We start from the raw sequence: 10,847 nt of genomic DNA on the forward strand, positions 1-10,847 counted from the left end.
CCCCCGCCCCCCGGGCGCGAGGGTGGGCCGGGAGCGGCTGGGTGGCGGGGCGAGGCAGGCGGAGCGGCGCCCCGAGGCCCAGGAGCGACCTGCCTCAGAGGACGTGTCCGCTCCACCCGCTCTGAAAGTTCGCTCCGTCGCCGCCCTGCGCCCTGTCCCGTCCCGGTGTGCCCGGTCCCCCGTCGCTGTGCCGCGGCTTCGTAGCGACTTCTTTTTTCCTAGGAGTCGGTTTCCGGGTGTCTCTGCCTCTCAGTCTCACCCACTGCGGTCCCTGGGTCCCTCCAGCCGCAGCCTTCTCCCTCCCGGTGTCTCCCTTCCCTTTTGCTCTCTGCCCGTGTCTCTGCTCTCCCGGGCCTCCGGTTTTCTGTCTGGGTTCCCCTGTTGTCCCGCTGGGTCGCCCTGTTCTCTCCCTGGGTCTCCGTGTTCTTTATTATTGGATCTCTGTTCTTTATCCTCAGGACTCTGTGCCCCCCTCCCCGTCTTGCACTTGTCTCCGCACCCCCTCTGCGGCCCCTCCCCCCGCTGGAATGTTGCCCCTCTGGTTCCTCCACCTGGGAGGGAGGGCTTGCCCTTCTCCCCAACTTGCCCCCTCCCCCAGTGCAGGCCCCAGTAGTGGGAGCAGGTGGGGGCGGCAGCCGTACCTGCCAGGGTAGTGAAAGGGAGGGAGGCAGTCAGAGCCAGAGAACTCCTGGCGCCCCTGAGGACAGCAGGGCCGGGCCTAGGCGGCTGGACTGCCGAGTGTTGGTGACCCAGGCGCCACGTTGGCTTGTGAAGGGATCCGGGTGACTTGGTGCCAGATCTGGCCCGCAAATCCAGGGAGGTGCATCGGGTGAGAGGGAGGCCAGGGAGAGGATGTGGGGTTGCCGGTTCCGGGAGGAAAATCCAGCCAGGGATCCTTTGGGAGGCATCAGTGCTCTTAAGGGTCTAGAGCAGAGTTCTATGGGCAACCGAAGGAAAGCCTATGTTTGGTTCCTTTACTAACTCTTGTTTCAAAGAGCATGAAAATTCCTGTTTTTTTTTTTTTTTCTGATTATATGAATGAACCTAGAGCTTCCAGAAGGAGCAGGTATGACCACCCCAGCACAGTCTTGTGCCCTCAGCTTGGGCCCTGGCCATGTGCCGGCCGCCCACTCCTGTGTCCCACTGGTCCTGCACTGCTTGCCCCACCCTTCTGCACCCCACATTCGCTTGTCTTCTCTCCCACTTGCAGCTGTGGCTCAGTCCAGCCAGTGCTCAGCAGTGCTCTGTGCTTACATGTCACAGCACACCTGTGCACAAACACACTCAGTCTTGCATCTTCTGGTACCTACACTTTCTTGTACAGCTTACTTGCTCAGCCATTTGTCTTATCATGTGAAATGTCTTCATAATTTTGTCCTTTCCACCTGTTTTTGTCCCTTTCCTTTAAACTAGGAAATTGTTTTAATTTAATTCCTTTTTTCCCTCTTCCTTGGGGCTACTGACCTTCCTCCCTTCCCTGCAACCTTGTATGCACTGGGACCCCTGGTGTGGCGGGTAGAGGTTGGGAGGGGGGGGGGGGGGGGGGAGTGGGTGCTGTAAAGCAGTTTGGCAGGAGATGGGAGATGAGCTAGAACCCTTTCCTTGGAAATTACACTGGTGATCTGCACTGGCCCTGCGGGTTACTGCATCCTCTGCTTTTCTTAGCAGTGGTAACTGAGAATTCCCTTCCAACGGCCCCTTGAGAGAGATAGGATGCAAGCCTCCATGTCAGTCTGTGGTACAACCTTGCCTTCCTCCTTGAGACCTTGAGGAGAGCCTTTTCTTCCTAAATCTCAATCCAGACCCTCGCCAGCCCCAGGGCTGCTGTGAGAAGTCCAAGGAATGAAGGAATGGAGTGGCAGTGCACTGCCAGTCGCTTTGTGGGAATGCAAAAGCAATTCAGTATCCTACTATTGATTGCTGACTGTGTGCCAGACACCAGACTAGGCACTTTCTGCTTGTCTGTCTTATTTATTTATTTTGGCAGAACCAGGGATTGAACTCAGGGCCTTGCTCTTGCCAGGCAAGCATTTATTCTACTGAGCCATTTCCCTGGCCCCTTATTTATTTTTTTATTAGTTTATTTTTTGAGACAGGCTCTGACTGTGTAGTTCGGGCTGGCCTTAAGTTTACTATGTAGACCAGGCTGGTGTGGAGCTCCTGGCGATCCTCTTGCCTCAGCCTCCCCAGTGCTGGGATTATAGGTGTGCCATCATGCCCAAAGCGTTGTATTTTTTCACGTAAAAGAGACAGCTCATGCGTTAGAAGCTGCTGAGATTGAAACATTAACTTACCTAAAGCAACTCAATTCTGAACTGGGGTTAGAAGATGTAACATGAGATAGGGGATGGATTAGGGTGAAATGAGTCCCAGAGGAAATCAAGAAGGGAGCTTTCTGAACTGCATTTAAAAGGATGAATAGAAATTTGACAATTCAAGAAGGAAGAAAGAGCATTTTAAAGAGGCTTGAGGGGCTGGTGAGATGGCTCAGTGGTCTAAAGCACCTAGTTAGAACAAGCTAACCTAAGCAAAGCACCGGGACCACGGTTCAATCTCCCAGCGCCGCATACCAACCAGCCCCGCCCCCTGGTGGGCTGAGCTGGCCACACACACACAAAATAAATAAATATTTAAAAAAAAAATAGGCTTGAGTATGAGGATACAGAGTTTGGGAGAGCAAGCTGACCCAGAGGAGAACCAGCTCTGTGAGACAGTGAGAGGCGGTGCTCATTGAGAGGAGACAAACTAAACTAGGCATAGTGGCACATGAGTGTAACCACAGCATTCAGGAGGCTGAGGCAGGAGGATCCTGAGTTTGAGGTTAGCTTAGCCAATTTAGGAAGATTGGATTTCAAGAAACAAAGAGCTGGGGATGTAGCTCAGTGGCAGAGAGCTTACCTAGTATGCTCAAGACCCTAGGTGCAATCCTCAGCACCACAAAATGGTGGTGGTGGGTCAACTGTCAAACTGTGGTGATGATCAGACTGATTTTGAACTGCTGGAGTTTGACTTGGTCTTGAGCAAGTTACAGTACTTATCTCTAGGCTGGTTTCCTTGTTCTGTCAAGTAGGCGTAGTAGAATTCCGTACCTCATAGGATTGTTAGGGTTAAAGGTAATAAGCACGTAGTATTTAGAACAGGGCCTGATGTCTAGTGAGTACTGTTACTCAGTGATAGCAGTTGTTACTGTAATGATTTTCAAAAGAGCGGTTCCTCCACCCATCAGAATCACCCAGAGTTGCTTTAAAAATATACTCTGTTCCTGGGTGTGGGAGTGCACACCTGTAATCTCAGCATCTTGAGAGGCTGAGACAGTAGGATCCTAAATTCAAAGCCAATGTAGGCACAGGAAACCTGTCTCAGAGAGCTGGGGCTGTGGCTCAGTAAGGCCTTGGGTTCAATCCCTCATCTCATACTGAAAAAATAAAACAAAAAGTAACAATAAAACCCCCAAACACTGCCACGTTTAGAGTCTGCCTACTTAAAGTAACTGCAGTTCTGAGCTGAGGTTCACAGGTGGGGAGCTCAGTGAGGTGGCTGCCCTACTCCCAGCCCTCATGATCATAGATGGGGCTTGGTGTGTCACCCAGGTGCATTTGACCTTCAGGTCAGCAGGCTGTAAGAATGCTAAAGATAAAACCCTACAGAAGAGACCCCACAGTGTGGTTGGGTGGACGTGGACTGAGATTCTGCGAAGAGGCAGGTTAGAGATGGTTAGGTACCCTTTCCTCCTTTCCTGAGCTCTGGCCATCAACTGAGCTGCTTTCTTCCTGCATTTGCCTCCAGGATCCATTTGCACCAGGTCTCTGAATTCCTGACCACTGAGTCTGGAAACTCTGATTTTGGCTCTTTGGTGGTGTTTCCTTTGCTGCTTCCGAGGACTTTTCCAGATGTAGCCACAGGAGCTGGCCGGGGGCTGCTCCAAACCCAACAACTCCATATTCCAATTTGCACTGGTTCTGTTGCCCAACCTGATTTGAGACCTGGCAGATGATGGAAAGCCCTGCTAGGGGTCAGCCCTTGTGGACGCCTATGGATTCCTTTCTTGATCTGGGTCTTGGCTGCTGATTGAACAAACCCCTTGTGAGGCCTTGCTGGGTCTCTCAGTGTGTCCTGTACCATCAAGCCCTTTTTGAGAGCAAGCAGCCTTCTCGCTGGCCTTGTGGGTGTCACTGCCAGCGCCGTTCTTTGGGCCTGTTTGGTTGTCCTGACTATACTGGGCTTGGTCCCAGTGTGGATGTAGAGCAGTGAAGGCAAACTTCTTAGAGCTTTCAGTGACAACAAACAGCTTGCTGCAGCCTGTGTGCCATAGGCTACCACCGTGATTCTAGGGGCCACTATTAATGATCTGAAGGTGACTTGATTGCTCACATAGGTTGTTTGGGGGCCATTTAATCCTGGGCTGGCTGGTGCAGTGAGCTGTTCTGGCTGTTGCAAATGCCTGCCCTGGTGCTGCTGTGTGCCTCCAGGTCTTACTAAGCTTAAGGTCTTACGTGTTTAGTCTGCTCCAGGACCAGCCTCCAGACCACTTCTGGTGCACGCCTCTTTTCAGGTGTGACTCCTGCTCTGTCTAGGGCCTGTCCCACTTTATAAGCACATGGCCCAGTGCATATGCTGTTGCACCAATGCCTGGTGACTTGGAACTCCTTTCCTGTTGTCTGCCTTGGACCCTGCCCCTCTGCTCAGAGTTCCTGAGCAGCGGTAGGGCTGGTGACCTTAAGTCAGGCACCAGAGGCCCGCTGGTGCTCCAGACAAATGGTCCTTTGAGTTTAGCTGGTTTGTCTAGCCAGACCCGCCTGGCAGCTTGCATGCTGGGAGCAGCAGCCACTGGGAATGTTGTGGAGAAACACAGTGGGCTGGACGAGGAAAGTGTGTGGGCACCTTGAGCCCAGGTCTGCTGTTCTGGTGTGGGCGGATCTGTGGAAGCAAGGTTGGTAAGCGTAGTGTCCAGTGGTAGAGGCCAGCCTCAAGTGAGGGCGACTCCCAGGTATGGAGGCTGGTCCTCGGTGCGTCAGTCCAGATGGCCCCTCCGGGTGCCCCAGGCCCACAGCCTCTATGTTTCCTGTCTGTTCTGGGAGGAGGCAAGGCACAGGATTGTGGGACAGGGTTCGCTGTGCCTATGGGGGTGAGGTCCAGGAGAAGCCCACCACAGGGTACAGCAGGATATGAGTGTGACCAACTCTGGCCCCAACCCAGGCTGGTGCCCACGCTGGTGGGGACTCAGCAGCAGCTCTAGAAGGAAGGAATGGGCTCTGGCTCTGTGCGTGCCAGCAGAGGAGGCGTCCAGGGGCACACTTTCATTTTAAAAATTATAAAGAAGCAGAAAGTCAAAAATAAATATTGCTCCTGAAGCTTCTTTAAAGAGTGGTGTGTATGCTGGGGTGTGTTCCTCCCCGCAGGGCTGTTTTCTGTGAACTCACTTGTGTGCTCATCCACTTATTCTGCTTGCACTGATTGCATACCTACTGTGTGCTGGGCGCCCTGTTGGGCAGCAGTGGCTCAGGATATACTGAGCTTTTGGTGGTAACTCAGGAATTATATAGGATCATAAATAATCACATTTGCAGCCACTGTTCCAAGCCAGGTCTAGGCATGTAGACTCTGATGTCATTAAAGGCATGCCTGAGAAAGTGCCATTGGTTCTGTGATCTAATGTGTAATCCACCAGAAGAACCACGGGTAGCCCATTCCCGGCAGTGGCATAAAATGTGGGCAAGGCTGGGAGACAGGAAACAGATTGGCATCTTTGAAGGTCACAAGAGAAAGTTCTCATTGCCTGCTGATAGGAGGAGGGCACAGGTGGATAGGGCTGTAGAAGTGGTGGGGTAACTGCTTGGATCGAGCATGAATCTAGGGAATTTGGATACAAATTACATCCTGATAATTTGGGGCTTGTTTTTTGTTTTAAGATCAGTCTCATTATGTGGCCCAGGCTGGCCTGGAAATGGCAGCACTTCTCCTTCCCCAGCCTCCCAAGTGCTGGGGTTGTAGGCATGTGACACCATGCCTGGTGTTGTTAAAATTTGGACACAAATTCAAAGACCATTTGAGGGTCTTTGTTCCCATTGCTCGAATATGTACAGAAGGCCTGGGACAGAGTGAGTGCTCAGGGAGTATCAAACGCATGGGAGAGAGGAACGTAAACGATGAGCGCTTTTACTAAATGAAGATCATCTTAACATTGGTAGTTCTGTAATCAGTTCTTTCCCTCTAACTCCACAACACATTGTGAATGTGTGTGCCCATATACATGCCACCAAGATGAATTTTTTTACATTAATCCTTTCCTCCCCACTAGGAAGGAGCGGTGGCCCCAGTGCCCTGCCCACAGTGCTGATTGTCCAGCAGGAGTGACGGGCGAGAGCAAGCAAGGACCTGGTGAGTGTGTCCAAGTATGGGCAGGAGAAGGAGCGTGCAGTCCTGTGCGTGGCTGAGCAGCCTGAATTTTGATGTGAGGCCTACAGGGAGCTATGAAGGGGTTGTCTCCAGGGCCCTGCCCTGCTCAGGGTACATGTGGCTAAGAGTTGGCGGAGGCCTGAATCCTGAAGGCAGGGAGGACAGTGGAGAGAATGGCTTCAAGGGCTGAGAGGAGAGTAGATGAGATATAGTGACGGGTTGAATGTGGGACATGCTGGAGAGGCATTCAGGAGTTTCTGGCTAGGATAGGTGATGAGGTGGATGGGGAGGATACACAGTTCGTCAGCTGCTGGGGGTGTGAAGTAGGCTTCCGGGTGAAGTCCTGGGCCTTGCACTGGGATCTGTGTATCTGCCGTGCCACTCACAGAAGACTACCTGTTAACTGGAGATTGTAATAGGAGCAGTGTCCTCCCTTGTTTCTTTGAGGCCACCTTCTTCCTGTGAGAAGTACAGACAGGCTGAAGTTGTGGGGAGTTAGGTTGAGGAGTGGGTTTGGAGTAACATGGTAGACCTTAGATATCAGGCTGAACCAACTCTGGACTTTTTCCTCAGGGTGATTTGGAAGCATTGGAAGTTCTAAGCAGGGTTGGGCATGGTGGTAATCCCAGAACTCAGGAGGCTGAGGCAGGAGGATCACCATGAGTTTGAGGCCAGCCTAGGCTGTGTAGTAAGTTCAAAGCCAGCCTGAACTACAAAGTGAGACCCTGTCTCAAAAAAAGAAAATGTTCTAAGCAAAGAATCACCACTTATGCACACACTTATCCATTTGCCATTCATTTGTTCTTGTGTGGCATATACTTCTTGTGGGAAAAAGCAACAAATAGTGTGTGATGGACATGATCACATTTGCGTTTTTATGAGCTAAAAGCTGCCATTGGTTTGTGTGTAGGATGGGTTGGAAGGAAGTGGCCAGAGGCAGGAAGCTCTCTGAGGAGGCTGGAGGTGGTCAGGATGGAGGCAGGGTGCAGATAAATTATGTGGGATGGGGAAGGGAGCGCATGCTGAGGACTTGCTCCCCGGGCTGGCTGAGTTGAGGGTGGTGTCCCTCAGCCTGCGGCTCTGGAGGAAGAGGGTACTCGAGGGAGATTTCTCTTGGGCTTGGGGGTCTGTTCTGTAAGCTCCTTGAGGGTAGAACCTGTGCCTCTTGGTCATCACCCTGCCCACAGACCAGGGCCACACCGGCGGCTGAATGGAGAAGGCTCTGTCAGCCTGGGCCTGGCTTGGGCCACTGGGGAAGTAGCAGCCTTGGTTGTATGTTCTGGGTAAGATGGGCCTTGGGGTTATGTCAAGGGTACCACAGGAGGGACTGTAGCACAGGCAGGAAAGGCCAGATGGAGAGAGTGGTTGTGAGGACACCATGTCCTGTCCATCTTCCAGTGATGGGTCTGAGCTGTCTGAAAGCCCAGTCTCACCAGATTCTGAAAGGGATCCTCGAGGGAAGCCACTTGCTGATGGCAGTATGGAGAGGTGAAGAGGAGGTATGGTCTAGGTCTTAACTTCTGGAGGCTGAGCTTGTTTGGGGTCTAAGAGATGCTATGAGGTCTGAGGCCTGGGAAATAGCTAGTACAAGTTAAACTGTAGTGGTACACACCTATAATCCGAGCCCTCTGGGAGGTTGAGGCAGGAGAGTCACAAGTTCAAGCCTAGCTGGGGGCGGTGGGGAGATAGCTCATCAGCATAAGCACCCGCCTTCCAAGTGCAAGGTCCCAAGTTCAATTCCCAGTATCATACAAAATAAATAAATAAAAAAGCAGGGAATGTAGACCAGTGTGAAGGCCTCAATTCTCCACACCACGGCAGGGAGGGAGGGGGAAGAAGTCACTCACTGCCAGATTGAGGCTCCCTTGGGTCCAGGGCTCAGGGCTCCTAGGGAACTGTTCTGGGGCAGGGGGCAGGTTAGCCTTAGGCTGAATTTGCAAAGCATCGTGCCATCTATATCAGAGTATCTCAGCCTCCCTGCTATCCACACATTGGAGCAGATAATCCTTGTTGTAGGTACTTAGCTGTTACTGTAGGATGTCCAGCAGCAGCCCAGGTTTCTTTCCACTAGATGCCAGTAGCACCTACCCAACCAACACCAGTCTTGTTTGTTTGTTTGTTTTAGTCTTTGAGTCAGGGTCTCCTGGTCTTGAACTCAGGAAATTCTCCTGTCTCAGCCTCCTAGGGGGAGGCATTAGTGCACTGAGCTCCAGACCCAGCCCCAGCGCGTCTTGACAGTCAGAAACATCTTCAGACATTGCCTGATGTCCATGGCGGGTAGTCCTACTATGGCTTTATAACCCCTGGCCTGCGTTGCTGCTGTTGTCGCCTTGTTATATTGTACAAACTTTTGAAGACTGGTGGGTCAGGTGGGGAAGGTTAGTGACAGGTCAGTAGAGCTGGGTGCTGAGTGGCTGGAGCATAAGGAGAGAACAGGGTGTGCAGAGACCAGAGCAGCGGAGTTGGTGAGCACTGACCCTCGGGGGCTTCACAGGAAGGGCCTACAGGCTCTGACTTCCTTCTGACTGCTCCTCTACTCCCCAGAGGAGCTGATGGCTGTGAGGGGCTCAGTGCAGCTGGGGGAGCCCCACAGCAGCTGGAGGGAGGGCTGATCCTGGCTGTGCTCACAGATTGGACCCCCTGGCTAGCAAGAAACAGCAGTCTAGGGCAATTCCTACCAGTTCCTCCTTCCTTGGAGCAGGGGTCATGGTTAAGACTGATGTATTTCTTTTATAATCCAGCGGTTGATTTGGTGAGAGTTGGAAACATGTTGGTTTTCCCTTCCCAAGTGTACAAGGCCTGTTTCCGCCTCCGTGGCTGTTGCTGCAGTGCCATGCGGTGAACTGTCCAGAACATGACAAAAGGGCTCGGTTAGCTGCCCACCACTGCCACCGGTTAGAAGATGAACGGCTTCCACATCTCCCTGGCTGGCGAGCTCACCTCCTTGCCCAAGCCTGACCTCTCCCCTTGGCTGGCCGCTCTGTAGGGCCCTGGATCCCCTTCCTTCCTACCTGTGTCCATTTCTGGGTGCCAGCCATCAAGGACCAGTGTCCTATCCTGGAAAAGAAGGTGGGGAGGCTCTGTGAACACGTGGTATTTGGAGACTAATTAATATTTGTGAATAATAACTCATGCCCAAGAGAAATAAATCAATCTGTGTTTGCATATTCATGAGGAGGCCTCGGGAATGATCCCAGCTGTTCTCCAGCCAGGATCCCTCTGTCCTGGTGCCCCCTGGCTCCTCAGGTCCCTCAGGGCTGGCAGGAGTAGGGTGGTTAGAAGGGACCACGTGGAGGTGACATAGCCTCTGTGTAGTCTGCATTTTCTGTGTTTGTGCAGGAGTCCTGCGGCTCGCTGTACTGCCTGCTTCCTCCTCTTCGCTCATAGCAGCGATGCCTGGGCCCTTTGGTTCACAAATCAGTACTCTCCAAAAGCATTTGGGGGCCAGACAACAAACCAGATTGGCTGGCAGGTTTTCTTTTGCTAACTAAGGATGTTATAAAAGAACAACTGCTATCTGCTATACCCATCGTTGAATACAAGAAAAGACATTTTAGTACCAAGGATAAAATTTGAGGATAAAGGACAGTTCTTCCTAAGAAAGGACAGTTGGCAGCTTCACACAGATGTAGCAAAGAAAAAAAGATGTATTAGAACCATTCTGAATGTCAAAAAATTGCATCCAGTTATATTCTATATCATAAGGCGTATAATTATTTTGCTGCCCAAGTGTATCAGCGGGGTAGGACTGATGGTCTGCAGTGCAGCTCGGGGATTCCGAGCGGAGCTCCAGTGTCCAAGGGTTTGCGCCTTTTATTTATTTACTTATTTATTTTTTGGAGGCAGTACTGGGGACTCAGGCTACTGCTGGCTGCAGTCCCCGGGTGCATTCCAGGCAAGCACTCTTATCACTGAGCCACATCCCCACCCCCAGAGTGGAGATGACTTTCTAAAGGTAGAGCAGCTTTTTTGTGTGTTTATAAGTTTTCTTTCTTTCTTTCTTTTTTTCTTTTCTTTTTGGTACTGGGGATTGAACCTCAGGACCTTGTACTTACTGAGCTATCTCCCCAGCCCTACTGTTTGCTTGCTTTTCTCTTTTTTTTCTTTCTTTCTTTCTTTCTTTCTTTCTTTCTTTCTTTCTTTCTTTCTTTCTTTCTTTCTTTCTTTGTACTTGATACAGGGTCTCACTATGCAGCTCAGACTCTTAGTGATCCTTCTGTTTTCAGCCTCCTCAGTGCTGGGATTACAGGTTGCGCCACCACACCTGGTCTCTGGTTCATTGTGCCCAGGGGTGGGGCTGGTGTGATGTTGGTGCCGAGGATCAAACCTGTCCCTGCACTTGCCTAAGCAGGCATGTAGTCTGCTGAGCTTTCTCACTGGCTCATGTTTTTAAAATTTTGTTGATACTTTTTTTTTTCTTGGCAGAACTGGGGATTGAACTCAGGCCCTTG

At 51.5% G+C, this 10,847-nt stretch overlaps 1 protein-coding gene across 5 annotated transcripts in view; it reads left to right on the top strand.

The window, feature by feature from the left end:
• Positions 1-663: 663 nt before the first annotated feature.
• Positions 664-10,847, top strand: part of Ptprf (protein tyrosine phosphatase, receptor type F) — a 92,742-nt gene continuing 82,558 nt past the window's right edge. For 4 of the 5 annotated variants that reach the window (XM_004647609.2, XM_004647610.3, XM_023707871.1 and 1 more), the window contains exons 1-2: positions 4,910-4,930; positions 6,299-6,378. The gene's annotated coding sequence lies outside the window, so the exon portion shown is untranslated. Of the gene's footprint in view, positions 821-4,909; positions 4,931-6,298; positions 6,379-10,847 lie in introns of those variants that run through there. The other variant, XM_023707870.1, reaches the window with a different exon arrangement.

Source organism: Octodon degus, unplaced genomic scaffold, assembly GCF_000260255.1.
Source record: "Octodon degus isolate 3935 unplaced genomic scaffold, OctDeg1.0 scaffold00315, whole genome shotgun sequence".
NCBI lineage: Eukaryota > Metazoa > Chordata > Mammalia > Rodentia > Octodontidae > Octodon > Octodon degus.